At 41.0% G+C, this 24,066-nt stretch overlaps 1 protein-coding gene across 2 annotated transcripts in view; it reads right to left on the bottom strand.

The window, feature by feature from the left end:
• prim2 (DNA primase subunit 2) overlaps window positions 1-24,066 on the bottom strand; it is a 293,057-nt gene that overhangs the window by 123,430 nt on the left and 145,561 nt on the right. The window lies entirely within an intron of this gene.

The following is a 24,066-nucleotide window of genomic DNA, read 5'->3' as shown; positions in this document are numbered from 1 at the left end:
TTCGGCCCATCGAGCCTGCTCCGCCATTTTATCATGCGCTGATTCATTCCCCATTTAATCCCACTCCCCCGCCTTCTCACCATAACCTTTGATGCCCTGGCTACTCAGATACCTATCAATCTCTGCCTTAAATACACCCACTGCCTCCACTGTGCCCGTGGCAACAAATTCCACAGATTCACCACCCTCTGGTTGAAAAAATTTCTTCGTATCTCTGTTTTGAATGGGCGCCCTTCAATCCTTAAATCATGCCCTCTTGTACTAGACTCCCCCACCATGGGAAACAACTTTGCCACATGCACTCTGTCCATGCCTTTCAACATTCGAAATGTTTCTATGAGGTCCCCCCTCATTCTTCTAAATTCCAAGGAGTACAGTCCAAGAGCGGACAAACATTCCTCGTATGTTAACCCTCTCATTCCCGGAGTCATTCTAGTAAATCTTCTCTGAACCCTCGCCAACGTCAGTACATCCTTTCTTAAATAAGGAGACCAAAACTGCACACAGTACTCCAAGTGAGGTCTTACCTGTGCCTTATAGAGTCTCAACATCACATCCCTGCTCCTATTCTCTATTCTGCTAGAAATGAATGCCAACATTGCATTCGCCTCCTTCACCACCAACTCAACCTGGAGGTTAACCTTAAAGGTATCCTGCACGAGGACTCCCAAGTCCTGTTGTATCTCAGAACTTTGAATTCTCTGCCCATTTATTTCTTCTGCCAAAGTGCATAACCATACACTTTCCAACATTGTATTTCATTGGCCACTTCTTTGCCCATTCTCCCAATCTATCCAATTCTCTCTGCAGACTGTTTCCTCAGCACTACCGGCCCCTCTACCTATCTTTGTATCATCAGCAAACTTAGTCACAAGCCTATCTATTCCATAATCCAAATCGTTGATGTACAACGTAAAAAGTAGCGGCCCCTAACAAGGACCCCTGTGGAACACCACTGGTAACCGGCAGCCAACCAGAATAGGATCCCTTTATTCCCACTCTCTGTTTCCTGACAATCAGCCAACGCTTTATCCACATACGTAACTTTCCCGTAATTCCATGGGCTCTCATCTTGTTTAGCAGCCTCATGTGCGGCACCTTGTCAAAGGCCTTCTGAAAATATTTGAGGTCTCTAACACTAATATTTCGTATTCTAGCAGCTTGGGAAGAAGCCAGAAGGTTGTTTGGCCACCGTGAATAGCCCTTATGAAGTTTTGGATCCTGGTGCTTTTGCAATCCAAAAATCCTTAAAGTCAAGAATAAGGCATACAAATTTAATGCAGCCGTGTTATTAAGTGTTACAAGAACAAAAAATGAACAAAGAGCCAAGAGAACAAAGAAATTGTGATTGTCTTCCACCAAAACCTAGCTCCGGCTAAAAAATAACAACATTCCAATAATAAGAATTAGCATATAAAATAGCCATATTCAAGTGGCCCAACACCTGCAACAGAAAAACTCAGAAGCTTCTCTGAAAATACAAAAGTAGTCATACTGCAATATCTGGAGTATTCACTGAACAATTACATGTAAGCAGGCAATTATATAAACATACAAGTACAGGAAAGTTAAACAAGAAAATTAAATTCTGCACCCTACTCCAACAATAGTTAGGCAACAAGGGTAATCTGGGTGAAGTTAAAGGCCGTGAGGGAGAGAATAGGTTACAGGGAAGTTAATTGGACAAATAGGACTTATGCGACTGCTTAGAAATTGGACTGCTTGTGGGACTGATTAGACTCCAGGTCTAAATGTCCTATGATACTGGGGAAATATTAAAATCTGCTTTATTTCTTGATTTCCAATCACAGGATTAGAGTGATTTATATACTTAGACCCTTAAATCTCTCTGCCCAAACACTGACCCTAGTTTTTTGAAGCTACTGTTGTGACACTGCAGATCCATCTATCAGCTCCCTCACCTTTTGCAGATTAGAGATGTTCACCAGGTTTTCAACAAGTTTCCGTTCTTGAGAAATGTTTGTAACCTAACAGTTTACAATTGAGAAACACAGCCATGAACCGAGTCCCAACATGGCTGTAGATGCCTATAGAGGTGGGTTGTCCTGTAAGGATGGACAAACTGTTGAAGCGTTTTAAATCTCAACTTTGCCATTCCATATATAATAAAGCTCCTATTGACAAATTTAGCCTAAGCCCATCAAGGACAAAAATATTAACAAGAACGCTGCTGCTGACCTCGATGGTATGTCTTTAAATAGGACTCACAAAAAGGACATCAACATGTTTACTAGAATGTATGGCTCTCAGGTGCGATGTAGCAAAATTCCAGTTAGTATCAGTCACCAGCAGATGGAAATTCCATCCTGTTGTTCTTTACTTGTGTGGGTTGAACACAAGTAAAGATAAATTAGCTTTATTTGCCACACGTGCATCAAAACGTACAGCGAAATGCAGCATTTGCGTCAAAGACCAAAGAAGCCTGCATGTGTTGCCACACTCCTGGTACCAACATCACACGCCCAAAGCTTACTATAACCCTAACTCGTAGGTCTGGAATGAAGGGAGGAGACCCGAGCACCTGGAGGAAACCCATGCAGCCACAGGGAGTATGGACAAATTTCTTATGAACAGTGATGGGAAAGGAACCCATATCACTAACGCTATATAGTGTTATAGTAGCTGCCGTGCCCTCCTGTCAGGTGTTTGTTAACTGGAGGACCTGTGCAGCATTTGCAGGCTTCAGCTTTGTAAACAATAGATTAGAATAGATTCAACTTTATTGTCACTGTGCTGAGTACAGATACAAAGCCAATGAAATGCAGTTAGCATCTAACCAGAAATGCAAAGAATAGTGTTATTTACAAAATAACTGTGAATAAAAAGTAAGTGCTACAGTACACAAATATAAAAGTACTGAGACAGCACAATATGGGTACAATACTGCTTAGCGCTCTGATGAGAGGTTCAGCAGGGTCACAGCCTCAGGGAACAAGCTCTTTCTGTGTCTTCTGCTGCAGGAGTGGAGGTTCCTGTAGCACCTACCGGATGGGAGGAGAGTAAAAAGCCCATGGTTAGGGTGAAAGTGAGTTAGCCATGGTTAGGGCGCTCAGTAGGGCGGAACAACGTAATGATTCCACCTTTTTAAAATAAGTGACGTAAGTAAGGTGATTATCCTCTACAGTAGCACTTCACATATTGCTGTTGAAGGAAAAGGGCACATACTTAATGATGTGGTAACCAGGCTGTGTCAATCTGGGGAAAACTGAGTGTCAACCGGAGTGTGGCACATTAGATAGTATTCCAAAAAATATAAGGAAACATTTTATTAACCACAACTGCCTCCCAAATTCATGATCCCTTTTTTTTTTAAAAATAGCACTAGTATCTTTGAACATGTTGGCATTAAAAGGTAATAAAAGTGAAAGGTTAAAGGTTGCCAAAAAGTTAATAATAGGAAATGCTAGAAATCAGAATTAAAAACTGAAAATGCTGCAGAGGTCAATCTGTGTATCTCGACAAGTTGAACAATTCGCCCACAGACAGAATTACAAACAGTAAGTGGAAAAGCTAGTAGAATCAGTTTATGTACCAATCCAATATTTCATAAAACTTTGAATCACACCGATTTATAAACTAACCAATGTTTCAACCTTGTATGTAAAAAATTCTACAGTCAAATGTAACCTTTCCCCTCTTAAGTAGCAGCAATAATGCATAAGAGACCAGTCATTCCGGGGAAATACAGGACATCTCATTTGCATTTAGATGACAGTTTTCTGTGGAGAGAGAAAAGCAAGATTGCAGCTTGTATCTTGGCACACCTTCCTGACATGATCAAGTGGAAATGAACTGAATGATATGCACGCCTCAATGACTGAATGTAGAATTATTAGGTAGCAGGGTAGGAGAGAAAGACTGAGATAAATAAACAAATTGGAGAATATATTCACCTACTATTCCATTTACCTAATTTTATTGCAAAAACTACCAAACATATAACAGCAAAATTGTTTTGGCTTCTTGCATTGGATCTAATAATTCCTTTCTGCAGCAATCAACAGCAAATTTACCCAGTTGTTCAAACATATGGTCATAAAATAGAAGCCATGGAACTTATCAACATCATTTAACTTACTATTTAAATATTCAGTGTTAGAAGTGGAAATACCTTCCATTAAAAGCCTCCATCCATCCAAGAGGTCATTTTTCAACTCTTGGAGAGAGGAGAACAAAAGTTCAAAGTGATCTCAGTCCATTAAGTGGATCTTGGAGAATATTCTGACTGGTTGTATCACTGTCAGGTATGGTGACACCAATGTACAAGATTGTAAAAAGCTCCAGAGGGTGGAAACTCAGCCAGTTCCATCATGGGGTGTGTGTGTGTGTGTGTGTGTGTGTGTGTGTGTGTGTGTGTGTGTGTGTGTGTGTGTGTGTGTGTGTGTGTGTGTGTGTGTGAGTGTGAGTGTGAGTGTGAGTGTGTGTGTGTGTGTGTGTGTGTCCTCCATCGGTCATCGGTTGTGGTTGACCATGGGTACAGCGCCTGTCCGACGTTATAAAGCGAAGCTGGAGTGGCCTCTCCACGGCGCAAGCCAGGGCAGAGTTGATACGGAGATCTGTCTGTTGCCCATGCAGTGGGACCTCTTCCCCCCACCCCCCCATGCTGATGACAAGTCCAAAGGAACAACAAAAGTCAACACAGTTTGGTGCCAGCAGCATTGCAGGAGTTGCCGTGCCAGTGCTGGGTACAGCAGTCAGCCACCTTCGGGACTCCGACTCCAGATTTTTCCTTAGGGTTTACTCCCAAAGCCTTTCCCGTGAGCGGGTACAGCCGCAAGGCAGCGGAGGTTTGAAATCGGAGTTTCCCTCTCCTAGATGAGCTACCATCCGTGGTTAACGAGCCCCATCTGCCCGGAGCAATTGGTTTTAAGGCACCAGTGGCCCGCTTTTGCTCCTTCTCCTGTCAGTGAGAACAGCTCCGCCGGGCATAAGAACTATGCCACACATGAAGGCCAGGAGTTGGACTTGGTTGTCAAAGGCTGTTTGAAACGCACACCGTGAAGAGCATTTGTTTAGCAGTGGGAGCTCATCCCCACTACCACCCTTCAGCTATGACTACTAGTGGGCACTAGCCCCTCCATTATCATCAAGGACATCTTCAAAGGGTGATGCTTCAAGAAGACGGCATTCATCATAATACTTAGGCTGCTTTGCCTTCACTGAGTGACGAGGTTGCTTGGAGAGAGCTGGAGGTTGGATCTGTCTGTGTATATCACCCAGGTCTGATTTAACTAAGATCTTATAAGCTTCTGATAAAATTCTGTATAATCCTCAAATTAAGTTAGAAAGACATCTCACATTCAACCCTCAAAACATCCACATAAATAATTTCAGTGATTCTTGCAAAGCTGCAGAAAGAAAAAACCTTTAGTGCACATTTTAAGTACTACAGAAGTGTATGTCCACTGTGGATAGTTGTGAGTTCCGTTTTATAAACAGAACATCGTGCAATTTGCCAATTCCAAAAATCTACCATTACAATTGCAGAGAAAATCCACCTGGGAGATTTTAATTCTTGGACAAACAACAGTCCATAGGATGTGCAGAAAGATGCCTTGCTAATGTGGAGAACAAGTTACAATAATTCAAGCTGTAAATGGGTATAGTTTGAATTAGTTGGTCATTCCACATGTCTAAACCCGCATCCTCTTGCTCCCTCAAAAACTAAATGAAAAACAAAAACAATGAAATTGAAAGTTAAAGAGAAGAGCTTGCCTTTACAGTGAAACTTGTAAATTATGGACAGTAAAGGGATTGGGCTACACATTTATGAATTTACCCTTATTTTAAAAAATCACTGTACATACCAATAATGATTGTAACAATGATTCTAAACCCTGATAAAAGTAGGGAAATTGCAGGATGTTTCAATTCAAATCACATAAACACAATCACACAACACTGCTGTGCTTTGTGTCTGCAAGCTTCACAGCAATTTGCCCTGCTAATATGATGAACTGAGACCGAGGTTTTGGGCCTATTCCAGGGATTTAGATCTAAGGACTCAATTTGATTCGGGATGCTATTGCTTGCCTCTTTCATTTGCATGATTTATGTTTTCTTCCTCTTTCTCTGTGCATTGGGTGTTGGTCTTTCTTTTTCTTTAATTGGGTTCCTTCGGGTTTCTTGCTTTGTGGCTGCCTGTAAGCAGACAAATCTCAAGGCTGTACAATTTATACATCCTTTGAGATTAAACGTACCTTGAATCTTTGATAAACCTGTAAAGAATGTGCATCAGATGAGATCCAAGTCCTCATTTCCTGAAGAATAATTCAAATATGCAGAATGAGCAGGAATGCTGTCAGCCTGAAGAATTCAAGTACTGGATATAAGAATAAGGAGGAAGCACGTAATGACCCATTAGTAGTGCACAAACTTTGAAAATTCTGAACTATTTTGAGGTACAAAAAGATGGCATATTAAATGCTATCCATTTCAATCTTTTTATATCTGCTGCAACACCTCTTATTTGAGAGGGCCAAGAAGAGCCATTTTGCCGTTTGTTTTTTTAATACTTAAACAGATTTCAGTATATATAATGTCGATCAAACCTCAGTTTATGGTAAGGTGTTTTACAATGGACACCATACTGGTCACTGTTACAACAGTGAAAATGAGAGAAGCAATATGGTCAGCATGATCCCATAATATAAAGTGAGTGGTAGACTGAACTGTTGGTTACTTTGACGGTACATGAAAGGGAGAATAGCTCCCAGTTAGAAGCATTGTTGTTGAGCATTGTAACTTGGGTAAAAAAAAAATTGTCACAGTCTAAGTTGATGAGATTTACAATACAAAATCATTTAATACATAATGTGAGGAGATAAAGTAATTGGCAGAGATGGAAAATGCAAATCTGTGGTAAATAATTTCAGCAAGTAATAAAAATTAAAAGTAAAGAGATAATTTCTCCATTATATACTGAACAGAAAGGCAGAAGTGGGAAACATGATGAGTAAGAAGTAAAAGAAAATTAACTAAATATAAAGGATTCAGAAGTAAACTATGTTAAATTATATCTCACTTAGTTTACATTTTAATGCTTCCATCAATAGCACAAATTTAATAGTTAACTGTAATTCAGCAAACACATGGGAATTGGCACAATACAAACAAATTTTAGTTCTGAAATTATGGAACTTCCATTTATATAATAAAGTGCAGTAATTATGAAAATGGCATCATCCAAGTTTACAGAGCTTTTCAATTTTGACAGTAGATGTAAATCTGTCCCAATACGACACCATGCACATCTGTTCCTTAAAAGTAAAAAAAATCTGTAAACATATAAAGATCCAAGAGTTTATGGAATTTGTCTTTGGTGCATAAAGCACATTTTTTCAGGTTGATATTTCTGGAGTAGCTGGTGTTGGAGAAAATAAATATGGCTGGAGCATGGAGAAACTCCCCGATTATTGTATTCCCAAAATCTGCCGTAGGGTTTTATAAACAAGTGTAACAGCAACTCCAACAGCATTCAAGCATCTTATATTATGCATTTAATTTCTGAGGAGGGCCAATTTTTTTAAAAATTTGACAGCAAGAAAAATTACCACTTATAAACTGAAACCCTGAAATAAAAACAATTTAAAATGAAAGTCATCACTTTGATCAAATTTGAAGAGTTTTGAAAAAGCATTTACCCTCCACAACTGTTTTCATATTTTATTATTATTTCATTTCCTAAATTTAAAATATATTTAAGTTGGATTTTTTGAGCTAATCTACAAAACATTGTGCATCTATCAAACCAATTAACAGGGTTGGCAACGAGCCCAGTTCCCATACAAGCCCGGTGAGGGGCTGTATTTATATCACCTATATAATGTTGTTGGGCCAGCCAGTGGTGTAGTGGTATCAGCACTAGATTTTGAGGCGAATGGTCCCAAGTTCGAATGCAGCCAGGCCCCAAACTGGGCAGCAGCAGTATTTGTGCAGAAGAGCATCTTCGGCTGTATCTTGCCACAAAAACCCAATGGACAACACTATCCACAGAGTCGCTATGAGTCAACAACAACAAATAATGTTACTTTTGAGAAGTTGGGATTATTCTGTCTGTGCAGTGAAGCTTAGATTTTTTTAAATATAAGAGGTGTTCAAAATTGTGATGGGTGATTTCCATTGCCAAGGGATGAGCAATTGAGCTAGATTCTCAAAGCATTTGACCAAAATCAGGGGAAAAAAACTGGAATGCTCTGCCTGACAGGAGTGTGTCATCAGATTCTGTAATAACTTTTCAAAAGGGAATCTAGTCAATACTAGAAACGGAAAAAAAACTGTACGGTTATGTGATAAAAAAGCTGCAAGGCAGACCAACAATCCAACTGCTGTGCTTTACAATACTGCAATTTGAAGTGTTAATGATTACAAGAAGTAATTATATTATACTGATCAAAATTAAGGTCTTCACCTTGGGAGTTAATTAGTTTGACCTTTGGTCAAACAGAGTAAATACATCAACTGAATCTATATGCGAAATTCATTAATGTGATTATTTACATAATCATTCTTCAGAAACAAAAGTTATTGAAACTTAAATGACCCAAGCATCATTGCCTTTTCTGAAATCACATCACATCTTACTCAGAACCCTTGCTCAAATCCCTGTAACTAGCTTCTGTGAGGCATCCTACACAATGTCCAAGTATCAAAATTACCTATAAAATTCCATGAGATTGTATCAAAAATAATTTGTTCTTTTTCCTTCAAACTAGCAGTTTCTTATAATACAGCATGGTAGCATAGCAGGCAGTGTAATGCTATTACAGCACTAGTGATCAGGGTTCAATTCCCACTGTTGTCTGCAAGGAGTTGGTACATTCTCTCTGTGACTATGTGGGTTTTCTCTGGGTGCTCCAGTTTCCTCCCACATTCCAAAGACAGACAGGTTGGGGTTAGGAAGTTGTGGCCATACTATGTTGGCACTGGAAGCGCGATGAGACTTGCGGGCTGGCCCCAGCACAACTATGTTGGTTGCTGATGTAAATATGGCATTTCACTGTATGTTTCAATGTACATGTGACAAATAAAATCTGTCTTTACTTGTGGCCGGCTGGTGGCGTAGTGGCATCAGTACTGGACTTTGGGGCGGAAGGTCCCGAGTTCGAATCCAGTTGGCTCCTGTGCACGCTTTCCATCCGTGCTGGGTTGAGTGTCGCAAAAAATAAATTGCCTGCTACAGAAACATCAACAGCAAAAGGCTGATGGCCTATGCTCTCTCGTGAGTTTAAAAGCAATTTCTCTTCTTCTCAGTGGACGGGTTACTGAGGGTTAGTAACTTGTGGATATGCTTTGTTGACGCTGGAAGCATGGCAATGACTGTTTTGGTCGATGACACAAATGCGATGACACAAATGACACATTTCACTATACTTTACAAATAAAGCCTATCTCATACTATCCTCCTTCAATACCTCTCGACCATCACCCTCACCTGATTCTATTCACCTACCCAGTCACTGCCAGAGAATCATCAGTAAATGCTCTTCTTTCCATGTCTAAACATCAATTCTTTCTGAAAAACCACCAACACACATGGCTACCTCATGGGTGTTTCCTGCAACATTGAAAAGCACAATATTGGTTTCCACATGTAGGCTGATGTTACTCAGTTCTCCCTCTCCATTATCTCCCTTGACACCTACCTTGCTAATGCATGGTCACATAGTACCTGACATCCAATTGCGCATGAACTGGAAACTAACAAATACCAAGAAGGCCAAAATCTCGCCTTTGCTTCTCAGCACAGAGTTCATTCCCTAGATATGCATACCATCTTTTTGACAATTACTGAAATATGACCTTTGGATTCACAGTATGAGTGTCACAGTTCACTAGCAGACGTCATCACCGAGATCATTTATTTTCAACTCTAAGATTTTATAAAATTAAAATTTACGAGATTAGCTTCATTTGCCACATCAAAATGTATAGTGAAAGGCATTGTTTTACATCAAAGACCATCATAGTCTGAAGATGTGCAAGGGGAAGTCAACAAGTGTTGCCATGTCTCTAACGCTAACATATCATGCACACAACTTACCAACCCTAATCCGTATGTCTTTGGAATGTGGGGGGAAGCCTGAGCACCTGGAAGAAACCCACAGTTACAGGATGAATGTACAAACTCCTTACAGCCAGTGATGAGAACTAACTCTTGTGAAGAGAGTGAGTTATACTAACCACTATGCTGTGCTCTAATCTGAGGCTTCGTCCCTTGCTGAAATCAGTCAAGGCTTTGTCACCTCAGTCATAACCATCGCAATGCATCAAAAAAATTTTTGGGATCCAGGCTATTTGCTGTTCATCTCTACTTGTTTCTTAAGAAGGTGGAGGTGATAAACTGGCCAATTCAAAGGATATTTTAAGGGTTGATCACATGAGGCGTATCTGGACTCACATGTAGGTCATAATGGAGAAGGATGACAGAATTACCCCTTGAAAGGACAAGAGTGGACAAGGGTGGCGTTTTATGCCTATCCAGTAGTTTTGTAACAATCTATGTCACAATGTTGCTCACTTTGACAAACTCCACAGTATTAACTAAATATAAATTCCACAGCTGTCATGAAATTTGAAGCCAGACATCTGGATTTCTGCTCAGGTAAGTTAACCACTATGCCAGATCACTGCACTTTCCTTTCTCTGAAATGTCCCCCAGTCCTAAAGCCCATAAGGTGCTCTCTTCCAATTATGCCTGAAGATAATCCCAAAATCTAATCACATTAACCTTGATGGGTTACCCTCAAGACCTAAACCTTTGGAATTCTCTTCCACATCGCTTTCTTCCTTTCAGACACTTTTTGAAAACTTCTCCTTAACGAAAAGCTTTTGGTTATTTGGCGTATCTGCTTAAGGGCTCATCACCAACATTTTCTTAATAGTGCTTTTGTGAAGTGCCATGAGGCATTTTGCTACATTAAGGGTACCATACAAATGGAATTTGCTAACTGTCATCCAATGTTTTAAATTTGCTGCAGAAAACATCATGTTTATGACACTTGTGAAACTTATCAATATTGAAAGGCTGCTGGCATTTATTTAATTAAGCATTCACAAAATCAATTGTTTTCCCTTAGAGAACCACAACTTTGGTGTTGGGTCTGGAGGCTTGCATGCTTCAATGACCCAGTGAGCTATGTTAGCTAGTCAGGGCTTCATGCTTTGGCTCTTGGTAGGGTCACCCATGTCAAAGGTCAAAAGGCAGAAGATCCTCTTTACAACTCATTCCTTGACTTCCTCATCAGGATAGCACAGTTAGTCTGAATCGGTGATAGTATCTCCTCACTGACAAACACAAATGCACCTCAAAGAAGCATGCTTGGCCCACTGCTTTACTCTCTCCACACTTATGAATATGTGGCGAAGTACAGGTTAAACACCATTTATAAATTTGCAGATGACACTGCTGTTGCTCGCAGAATCTCAGATGGCAATGAAGAAGTGCACAGGAGATAGATTGGCTGATTGAGTAGTATTGCAACAAAAGCCTCGCAAGACCAAAAAAGTGATCATGGACTTCAGGAATGCAAAGTCAAGGGAACACACACCAGTTCTCACTGAGAGGTCTGTGGTGGAAAGGGTGAGCAGCTTCATGATCCTGTATGTCAACAAAAGGGAGGATCTATCCTGGGCCCAACACATTGATACAATCACAAAGAAGGTACGCCAGCAGCTCTGCTTCATGAAGAGGTTGAGCAAATTTGTATGTCACCAAAGACTTACAAATTTCTACAGATGTACTGTGGAGAGCATTCTGACTGGTTTTATCATCATCTGGTATGAAGATACCGACTCAGGATTGAAAGAGGCTACAGCGGATTGTAGACTCAGCCAGCTTCATCATTCACAGAACCCTCCCCACCATCAAGGACATCTTCAGTGGCAATGCTTTAAGAATGCAGCATCTATCATTAAAATCCCTCACCATCCCAAACATGCTCTCTTCTCATTACAGTACTACCATCAGGGAAGAGGTACAGAGCCTAAATCCCGATACTCAACAATTCAAAAATAGCTTCTTTCTACCTGCTATCAGATTTCTGAATCAGTCCATGAACAGTATCTCTCTTTCCTTTTTTGCACTATTTATTTTGTAATTTATAGTAATTTTAGGTCTTTGCACTGCACTACCACCACAAAACAACTTTCATGTCAAATAAGCCAGAGATAATAAATCTTATTCTGACTTAGTATTTCAATCTGCCCCTACTTTGAAGTCAACACTAGCATATCCCTTACCAAAGAAATGTATCACTTCTGCAATAATGTGAACTCTTAACATTCCCAATACAAGCTATTTTTACACACTGAAGACTATTTTAACACAAGCTTTCCAATTTTGCCCATAAAGAAAGGAACTGAGATTGGATGAAATAATTTCTTGTAGGAACCGAATGACTGATGGGAAAAGAGAGACAATTTACATCAGCTGCAACTAGATTCAAATGCAGGTATGGGAAATGAAAGAATACCTCACCACCATGCTGATTTCAATCTATGTCCAACAATAGTGACTATCACTTATATAGATAACCTTACATAAAGGCATCTCCAAGCATTTTACAGCTAGAGAGGTGAACACTAAAGACAGAAAAGCCATTCATACCCTTGGCATGGTGACAGCACTTTGCAATGAATAGATCAGCTTGAAAGTGCATCGGTGTGGCTGTGCAAAAGGAAATAACTTGAACTGATGAAGTGCCTTTCCCAATCTTCGATATTTCAAGGTAGTTTGCAACTCATCAAGTGCTTTCAAGAGTGCAGTTCTGCAAGGTGAAGAACACACCACATTCCTTTTATGCATTGTTGGTTGAGAGATACACATCCAGGAAAGTCTAGCGCTTTTCTTCAAAATAGTGCTCACTCAAGCAAGGAGACTGAACCTTACTTTGTCTTTCATTCACATGGCATTTGCTCAGAACTACACAAAGTCTGGATTAAAGAAATATGGATTAGATTAAAGATCTAATCTAGATTAGCTTTATTTGTCACATGTACACTGAAGTATTGAAGCATACGGTAAAATGTGTCATTTGCATCAAAACAAATCAGCGAGGATTGTGCTGAGTAGCCCTTAAGTACCACCATGCTTCTGGCACCAACATAGCATGCACACAACTCAATAACCTTAACCATATGTCTTTGGAACGTGGAAGGAAATCAGAAAACGTGGAAGGAAATCAGAACACCTGGAGGAAACACACAGATCACAGGGAAAATGTACAAACTCCTTGCAGACAACAGGTTAAATTCAAACCCGATCACTGGCACTGCAAAAGCAGTATGCTACCAAGCAGGGTGCCAGAAACACAAAACAAATCACGAAGAATTCAGCCTGTTGAACTTCACTGTGCAAATAATGCTGCCTCATTTCCCATATTGTACTTTAACTGCATAATCGTTTGGAACATTGTGAAGTTGTGAAAGGTGCTGTTTAAATGCATTTCAGTCTCTTTGGTACAAAAACTGTGTGACTGAAGTGGACTCACTGGACATAGATAAGCCTCTATTTACCTGATTAGTTCGAAATATTTTCAGTTCAAGAGTCAAGTTAACAGAGCCAGGAGTATAGATTCAAGTATATCTAAACAAATGCCTTTGCTTTAAAAGCCAAGTAAAGATATTTCCAAAGGATTTTAGAAGTCAGAAGTATTGTGGCTGAACAGTCTTGATCTGAAATACTAACTGTATATATCCCATCCATAGATCTGCCGAGTTACTCCAGCATTTGTGTGTGTTGTTCCAGACTTCAAGCATCTACAGAAAATCTTGTATTCATTCATTTTTTATCCTGATTCATCTCATCTTCTCTCACTCCACTGGCTTCCTGAGGTAAATTAGGCTATGTTGCCAGGCCTATTGATTTTGATAATTCCTGTGCAGTCAGCCATTTCTTGACAATGTGATTAGCCAAAGGCTGGTTTCTAGCCGGTGGAAATGAATCACCTATTTCAGTCTTCCCATTGTAGATGATTAGAATATTCAGTTTAGCACTTGCATGTTGAGCTCTTTGTTATCATTAAGGAATGGGATGTTCATGAAGGATCAGCCTCATATAGTTGCTAAAATGTCAAGGACCAGTCATAACAGAGCAAAGCCTGTGCGAGTACAATAACATCATTATCCTTTGACCATCAGGCTCCTGAACCTCAACACTGAACTGATCCCACAACCTATGGACTCATTTTCAAGGACTCTACAACTCATTATCTCAATATTACTTATTCTTTTATTTGCACAATTTGGCTTCTCTTGCACATTGGCTGTTTGTCAGTCTTTGTTGTGTATAGTTTGTCATAAACTCAATTGTATTTCTTTATTTTTCCTGTTTATGACTGCAAGAAAATAAATCTCAAGGTCATATATGGTGACACACTCTGTATATACTTTGATAATAAATTTACTTTGACCGTGTTCATCACTGCAGATATTCACTCTCTTCACCATGAACACAGTTTGAAGTATGACCTTCCGCAAAAGGTTCAAGATTGTTTCACGTCATCTCGTGTAAAGGAGAACGAAATAATTGTTCCTTCAGATTCAATGCAGCATATAAAAACACACTAAGACAAAGAACACAATAATAAAATCAACACAATAAATATAAATACACAGGCTAGCTTATATACATAAAAGTGATGCTTATATACATAAAAGTACAGACTGGAGTGTCTGTACATAAGATGACTCCAACAAAAAATGAGGTGTTGGAGGTTGTGGTGGGGCGGGCTAGTGGGTGGAGGTGTTGATCAGCCTTACTGCTTGAGGGAAGATGCTACGTAGCCTCCTCCCTCATGGGAATGGGGCAAGCAGTCTACAAGCAGGGTGGATGGGATCCTTCATGATATTGCTGGCCTTTTCTGTATATATGCACTGCAGCACCTCTACCAATTAGACCAGCTGTTGTTCCTCAATTGCTGTTGGGTAAAAAGTGATGTAACAGTTCTGGGGGATTATTAACACATGAAGTACATTAATTCAAGGAAATGATTCTCCCCGTATACTTGAAGGAAGGCTGGGATAGGGCATCAAATATTCTCTTTGCTTTTATCATCCATATCTCATGAGTGAGTAAAAATAAGTCTGAGCAGTAAAGGTTCTGCTTGACATAAATTACATCAGATAACAGCATATTTCTATATTTTGTGACAAATATCTTATTCCAATACAAATTTTTACGGTTGTGATTGCAGACTTGCTGGGAGCTGTAATTCCATGGCCGCTCGCCCAGTGTTAATATTGGCAATCAACTGAAGTTAGTATCATGCCTTCAACAATACTGACAAAGCATACAAGATATTTTTCTAAACCAACACCGAGGCATAATTTTGGTTCCGGATTATCATTAGAAATGCACGGGCATCCTCTGAAGTAAGTCAACCGTGATTAGTGGCATGCTTCATCAAAAGATGGATGGATGACAGAAGATATAATGCACCAATCTACCTGGACCTGGCATGGCCACTAGAAGGAAATAAAACTGGAGCAGTGATAAATGTGAAGGGCTGGAGAAGAAGGTATCTGATGGAAAGGAAAATGGACCATGGGAGAAAGGGAAGGTGGGGCTTCACTAGGGGGAGGTGATAGGCAGGTGTTGAGAAGAGGTAAGAAGCCAGAGTGGGGAATAGAAGAGGAGAGGGGGAGGGTGAAAAGAAGTAAAGGAAAAAAAAAATACCAGGAGAAATCAATGTTCATGCCATCAGGTTGGAGGCTTCTGAGATGGAATATGAGGTGTTGCTCCTCCATCCTGAGGAGGGGCCCATTGTGGCAAAAAGAGGAAGCTAGGGACCAACATGTCAGAACAGGAATGGGGATAGGAATTACAATGGTCGGCCTCCAGGAAATTCCGCTTTTTGTGGCTGAAGGATGAAGCGGAAGTGTTCTGACTAGTGCTAGCCACATGCATTTGTGTGGTCATTAGACAGTACACTCTGCTTATACCAAACAGTTTTTAAAATAGCGTCAGTAGTGTGTATGAAACAATTTCACTACTTCAAGAAGTTTGGAACTATGAAAAATTTGATAATACTAACAATCACCTTCAATGTTGCAATTAAAATGAAGATTTGGAGGATGAATTCATCAATGATATTGTATGAAGGCAGTTGATTATCTGCACTAGGTGTCTGCACTGATTTTGTTCATAGCACTCACCAGATGAATTCCTCCATTCAAACTATTAGGAACAATACACAGTTTTATAGTACTCTCTATTGGTAGTGTTCTAATATGTTCCGTATTTCCAGTAGACAGCAGAGCAGAATTAGGCCACTTGGCCCATCGAGTTTGCTCCACCATTCAATACACAATTTGTTACTCAGTTTGTTTCATTATACATTTTTTAAAACTATTTCCATGAAACTTTGGTTAATTGGGACAGCCCCTTAAATGTGCTAGTCCCAATTTGTCCCAACTAACTGGAATTGTTGTATTTCCAACTCATGTTCCAAATGCCGTTTGTTTATTTGTATAATTTGTCTTCTTTTGTACCTTGGTTATTTGTCAGTTATTTATGTATAGTTTTCATAAATTCTATTGCATTTCTTCAGTTTCCTGTAAATGCCCGCAATGTAGTATATGGTAACATGTAGTTTGATAAATTTTACTTCGATTTCAAATTTTTTTTGTAATTCATTTTTTATTGAAATTCAGTATCATACAAACATTTCCATTCAAGATGTATTTCAGCTACTGTATGTATATATCATATATTCATGTTTGCCACAAATCTCCACATAGTATTTATCTGAGATATACACTTATAGAAAAGAAAGAACTAACAAAAGGAAAACTATGTACAAGTAGGGAGTGATCATTTTTTTGACAATATAATCATTGATTTGTGAGAATAAAATCAGGCCTATGGGGTGTTTTAGTTAAACCATTTTTCCCCAGTATGAATCAAGTTGTTCCAATTTATGATTGACAGATGCTGTTATCTTCTCCATTTGTAAATGTCCATTGTAATTTCCATCCATGTGTTTAAAGTTGGGCTCTCCTGTGATAACCATTTCCTGATAAGAGTCTTTTTACCAGCCACCAGCAGTATATTCATTAAATATTTATCTCTTTTCAACCATTCTTGAGGTATATACCCAAAATATATGGTCTTACTTTCTAAGGGTATTTCACATTTAAAAATGTCTTGTAGGGTATTGTGTATCCCACTCCAATGGTCTTTGATAACGAGGCAATCCCAGAAAATATGGTAATGGCTTGCATTTTGATTTCCACAATTTCTCCAGCAAACAAGGAGGTTACTATCATAATGGGATTTCTGAGAGGGTGTAATAAAATATCTTAACAGGTTTTTCCACCTAAACTCCCTCCATTTCTGTGAACTGGTACACTTCCATTGATATCTCCATATTATTGCCCATTCTTCCTCGGATATAGTTATCCCTCCTTCCTTCTCCCATTTTATTTTAATGTATGAAGTCGAGTATGTTTTAAGATTTGACAGACCCTGATGCACGCTTGAAATGATTCTACTACCATTATCTGAATTATATGCTTTTCTAAACAGTTCTATCAAACATGTACTTGCTTGATTTCAAATTTAACTAAAATTTCAAAAAATAATTTAAGAAAATTAGCTCAAAACGTTACCAAATAGTTTTTAAAAAATGGAAGTACAGGTCATTCCCAGGTGATGAACATCTGACTTATGGATATCCCTTAAATAAAATGAACATTTAAAGCATAAGGATAGTCAAATTTGATCATCATCCCCACTTTTTACATTGTCCAAGAACCTAAATTAAAATTTAAATCAACTTTAGTACAAGGACATTTTTTCCAGAGATCATTCCAATTCTGATCCTCTGCATCGAGGACCCATTGTCATTTGATCCCATCATCCAAAAGCCTTCAGATCTCAGTTTCAAATATACTGCTTGATGATCCACCTATTATGCACTGAGATACTTAGATAATACCACAGAACTACAATGTCTATGTAAAATTTCTCATCTTATCCCCAAATGTCTGACCTATGATCTAAGATTATACAGGTTTCCCCCGCCATCCAAAGGTTCCTATGAAACGGTTTGTAAGCTGAAATGTCGTAAAGTGAAGAAGCAATTACCATTTATTAATATGGGAACATTTTTTGAGCGTTTCCAGACCCAAAAAATAACCTACCAAATCATGCTAAATAACACACAGCCTAAATAACAGTAACATATAGTAAAAGCAGGAATGCTATGATAAATACACAGCCTATGTAAAGTAGAAATACTTTTCTGCAATCATTGAAGCACTGTCTAGAGCAGTGAAAATCTCACGCATGCACTCTCGGCAGAAGCACTCGGCGGAAGCACTGTCGGTGCAGGCACTGTCAGCAGAAGCACTCTCTCCAGCAACCTTTAAGCTATGAGGCTGCCAAATCATACCAAATAACAAATCATACTAAATAACACAAAAATATACAGCCTATATAAAGTAGAAATAATGTATGTACAGTGTAGTTTCACTTACGGGAATCGGGATGGTGTGTTAGGCTGAGTTGTCGGAGGTTGGAGTGGTGGGAGGTAGAGGAGACTGGGGTGTCATCTCATCGTAGTCTGTTTCCATTACGGCAGCCAGGTCATCTTCTTCTATGTCTGCCTGCCTCGATGTCGAAGGTCAAGGTTTGTCGTCTGCTGTGGCTGATGTGCAAGGCTTGAAACACTACAGTATGTTTGACTGCTGAGCCTCGCACATTCTTCTATCATACAGTTCTTTGTAAGCACTCAAAACATCCTGCAAACCTGCCCTAAACCTAAGAACCCTTTCAAAATTAAAGTCATACTTTCCTGCAATCATTGCAGCGCTGTCAATCGCAGCGAAAATCTCACGCAATTGCTTCACATTCAGTTCCTGGACGACTTCACTTTCGCTACTGCGTTCAGTCTTGATTGTTATCTTATCCTCTTGCAATTGCATCAGCTCTTCATCTGTCAGTTCTTGGTCATGGGATGCCAAAACCTCTTCAACATCATCTTCGTCAACTTCCACAAACCCAGCCTCCTTAGCCAAGCTCACTATTGTCGTATTTATTGTTGATGGTTCAAAGCCTTTAAAATCGTTCACTGCTTTGGAACATAGTTTCCTCCAAACGCCATTTCTCATCGAGACCGTTAGCCTATCGAGAGCATCTCCAATGTTGGCGATTGTCAGTTCTATATTGTAGTCTTTCCAGATCTCTTGCAAAGATGCTTCGGAGTTGCCCTCTCTGTCAATGGCACTTACAATAAAACGCATCACATTTTGCGTATAGTAAGCCTTAATTTTGGCTATCAGGCCTTGGTCACACGGCTGCAGCAACAACGTCATATTTGGCGGTAAGAACACAACACGAATGTTACCGCCATACTCGGTAATGGCAGGCGGATGAGCAGCACAATTATAGACAATCACAAGACACCTATTATCAAGGTTATTTTCTCTACAGTATTTTTCAACAAAAGGACTAACGTATCTGCTCATGTACTCAGAAAAAAGCACCTGAGTGTTCCAACTGCTTGGATGTGAACGGAACACAACGGGAAGTATTTCCTTATCAACGCCTTTAAGTGTCCTCGGATTTTCTGAATGGTACACTAGTAGAGGCTTAAGGACAGCATCACCAGTGGCGTTAATAATAGGCATTCGATGCCTTGTGTCCCTTAGCCTGCTTTTCTTCTTTTGAAATAAATGTCTTACTCGGCAATTGTTTTCCAATATATTGCAGTTTCGTCACAGTTAAACATTTGCTTATACGAATAACTACCTGCTGTAATTATTTTCTTCAGTTCTGCTGGGAACTTTTCAACAGCTTCAGTATCAGCCGAAGCACTCTCTCCAGTAAACATTAAACTATGAAGTTGCCCTCGCCTCAGAGACCGATCAAACCACCCGTGACTACCTTTAAATTCCACTTTCACAACACTTTTATCACCATCGGCCAGTGCTTTCTGTTTCAGCTTATTAAAAAGACTGACTGATTTCTCCTTAAGTATAAGATAACTTAACGGAACACCACGTTTTGTACACCCATCAATCCACTCAAGCAATAGACTTTCCATTTTATCCACTACTGGATGCCGACTAAGACAGACCACTTTGCTATGAGCAGAACCAACAGTAACATCCGCAGCTTTCAAGATTTTTTCTCTCTGCGTATAAATAGTGCCAATGGTGGATGCGGGCAAGTTCAACGTGCGGACAATGTCCTTACTTCGTTCACCACGATCGAAACGCTTAATCATGTCTAGTTTTACACTAAGTGTAACACCCTTACGAGCTCTTTTAGGCTTTTCCGATACCTTCGAACTCATCTTGCTAATGGATGCACAAAATAAGTCAAGATAAAGCACGTGTTTAAGCAATGGCTGCTAGAATGCAGTTCCAGGGGAGGAGCTTGGCTGCTCGGGGCACACGCTGCCTTTTTTTTCTGCATGCTGCTATTTTTTCGCGCGCAGCCTTTTTTCATAACAGTGGAAACACCTTCTGTTAGCGAAAACAGGGAACTAATGTAGGTCTTTCATAACAGTGAGGTTTCGTAAAGCGAACGTTCGAAAAACGAGGGACAACTGTACATTAGTCCTAATCCTAGACTCTCAACCAGATGAAATAGCCTCTTAGCATCCATCTTGTTAATACCTCTCAATATTTTATTTGGTGAACAAACAGGATGGCTCTGTCTCAAGTCTCATTCACCTGACCAGTGGTTAAATGCCATCCATTTTATCTGCTAAGGAAGTTTTCCACCACCACACTGGTAGCTTTGTACATTCCATCTCAGGCCAACATCAGATAGGCACTGGAGGAGCAAAGCAAGAGAATCAGTAGGCAATAAACTGTGCATACTGATGCCTTCCCTTTCATTTCAACCAGGTCAGCTTGAAGAAGACTCTGCACAACTACCACCAACATTTCACCTGTGGAACCAGAGGAGCCAACACACTTGACCACTGTTATACCACCAAGAATGCTCACCATTCCATCTCACACCTACACTTTGGAAAGTCGAATCACTCAGCTATACTTCTACTCCCAGCATTTAGGCAGAGACTAAAAACCACTGCACCAGTTGTAAGGACCAAGAATGTATGGTCAACGGAGGCAGAGGAGTGCTTGCAGGACTGGACAATATTCAGGGATTTAGCTTCAATTCTGAATAAATGCATCACAATTGTCACTGATTTCCAAGACCTGTGTGGGGGAGTGTGTGCCTTTGAAAACGTACCAGACATACCCAAACCAAAAGCCATGGATGAACCAGAATTTGTTGTCTGCTGGGGCCTAGATCAATAGCATTCAAGATCAGTGATCTAAGAGTGAGAAAACAATTCTGATTGAAGTTAGAGATGGAATCAGTTCTAAGCCAGCTCTGGAAGAGTTTGCAGGTTATTATTTCCAACAAAGTGAAACACAACTTCATGAATGATTGTGAGTGAGAATAAAACCACACCTGTGCAAACGGGCAAGCGGGCAGTAGTCCGTGCCAGGCAAAAAGCAAACTCTAGCTGGCCGGCTCTCCCGTCCATTCTGCTCCCCAATGTCCATTCCCTGGACAATAAATTGAACTACATCCGACTCCAACGAAATACTCGGCGGGAGTACAGAGTCTGCTGTTTCACAGAAACATGGCTAACCAATGGAATCCCGGACGCCGCCATTCAGATGGACGGAATCGTCTCGTTTTGAGCAGACAGAGATGCAGCTCTTTCCGGTAAGACTCACAGTGGTGGCTTGTGTGTTTACATCAATACGGAATGGTGTAAGAACTCTGTGCTGGTTTCCAGAAACTGCTCATCGCTAGTGGAGTTTGTGATTGTCACATGCAGACCATTTTATTTACCATGGGAATTCACCACTGTCCTTATAGTCAGTGTCTACATTCTCCCCAGTGCTAATGCTAAGGAGGCGCTCTGTGAACTGTATAGGGCTATTAGTGAACTGTAGAATGCACACCCTGATGGACTGTTTATTGTCGCCGGAGAATTTAACCAGATGAACCTTGTCAGTTCTCCCCAGATTCCATCAGAGCGTGGACTTTGCAACGAGAGGGGAGAATGCGTTGGACCTTGTTTACACAAACATTCCCCACGCATACTGGGCAGAGCCCTGCCCCCACCTCAGTTACTCAGACCACATCTCTGTTGTGCTAATCCTAGCATACAGACCGCTCATCAGGCACTCCAGACCAGTTCAGAAGCAGGTGAAAACCTGGCCAGCAGGAACCATCTCAGCTCTTCAAGACTGCTTTGAGTACACTGACTGGCACATGTTCAGGGAGGCTGCAACCAATGGTGACTCTACCAACTTAGAGGAGTAAACGGCACCAGTGATTAGCTACAAGCGCAAGTGCACTGATGACGTCACTGTGGCCAAGATCATCACTACACGCGCTAACCAGAAGCCATGTGCGTGCGCTGCTGAGGACCCATGACTCCACCTTCAGAACAGGCGACAAGGCAGCCCTAACAACAGCGAGGGCCAAACTGTCCCGGGCCATCAGAGAGGCAAAGAGTGCACATGCCCAGCGAATCCACAGCCACTTCCAGGACAGCGGCGACATGCAGCGCATGTGGAAGGGCATTCAGGACATCACCAACTACAGGACAACATCATCTGACTGTGCAGGTGATGCCTTCCTCCCAGATGCGTTAAACAACTTCTACGCTCATTTTGAGGCAGAAAATGACATAGTGGCGAGGAAGACCAACCCTCCTCCAAATGACCAGGTGCTGTCCGTGGCTGATGTGAGAACCCTGTGCAGGGTCAACCCATGGAAGGCTGCTGAACCAGACAATATTCCTGGCAGAGTGCTTAGAGGATGTGCAGACCAGCTAGCAGATGTTCTCACTGACATCTTCAACATCTCCCTGAGCAGCGCCGTCGTTCCTACATGCTTCAAGGCCGCCACCATCGTCCCCGTGCCGAAGAAGTCTTTAGTGTCCTGCCTCAACAACTACCATCCCGTTGCACTCACATCCATCATCATGAAGTGTTTCGAGAGGCTCGTCATGAGGCACATCAAGACCCTGCTGCCCCCTTCACTGGACCCCCTGCAGTTCGCGTACCGCCCAACCGTTCAACAGACGACGCCATTGCCATTAACCTCCACCTGGCCCTAACCCACCTGGACAAAAAAGACACGTACGTTTGAATGCTGTTCATAGACTTCAGTTCAGCATTCAACACAATCATTCCTCCAAAACTGACCGGAAAGCTGAGTCTACTGGGCCTGAACACCTCCCTTTGCAACTGGATCCTAGACTTCCTGACTGGGAGACCTCAGTCAGTCGGGATCGGAAGCAGCATCTCCAACACCATCACACTGAGCACGAGGGCCCCCCTAGGGTTGTGTGCTCAGTCCACTGCTGTTCACTCTGCTGACCCACGACTGTGCAGCAACATCATCAAGTTTGCCGATGATATGACTGTGGTGGGTCTCATCAGCAAGAACGACAAGTCAGCATACAGAGAGGAGGTGCAGCGGTTAACGGACTGGTGCAGAGCCAGTCAACAACCTGTCTCTGAATGTGAACAAAAGAGATGGTTGTTGACTTCAGGAGGACACGGAGTGACCACTCTCCGCTGAACATCGACAACTCCTCTGTAGAGATCGTTAAGAGCACCAAATTTCTTGGTGTTCACCTGGCAGAAAATCTCACCTGGTCCCTCAACACCAGCTCCATAGCAAAGAAAGCCCAGCAGCGTTTCTACTTTCTACGAAGGCTAAGAAAAGTCTATCTCCCAACCCCCATCCTCACCACATTCTACAGAGGTTGCATTGAGAGCATCCTGAGCAGCTGCATCACTGCCTGGTTCGGAAATTGCACCGTCTCAGATCACAAGACTCTGCAGCAGATAGTGAGGTCAGCTGAGAAGATCATCGGGGTCTCTCTTCCCGCCATTACAGACATCTACACCACACACTGCATCCACAAAGCAAATAGCATTATGAAGGACCCCACGCACCCCTCATACAAACTCTTCTCCCTCCTGCCATCTGGCAAAAGGCACCGAAACATTCGGGCTCTCACGACCAGACTGTGCAACAGTCTCTCTCCC

This window comes from Mobula hypostoma, chromosome 2 (genome assembly GCF_963921235.1).
Source record: "Mobula hypostoma chromosome 2, sMobHyp1.1, whole genome shotgun sequence".
NCBI classification, from domain to species: Eukaryota; Metazoa; Chordata; class Chondrichthyes; order Myliobatiformes; family Myliobatidae; genus Mobula; species Mobula hypostoma.
This window is presented reverse-complemented; position numbering and strand designations above follow the sequence as displayed.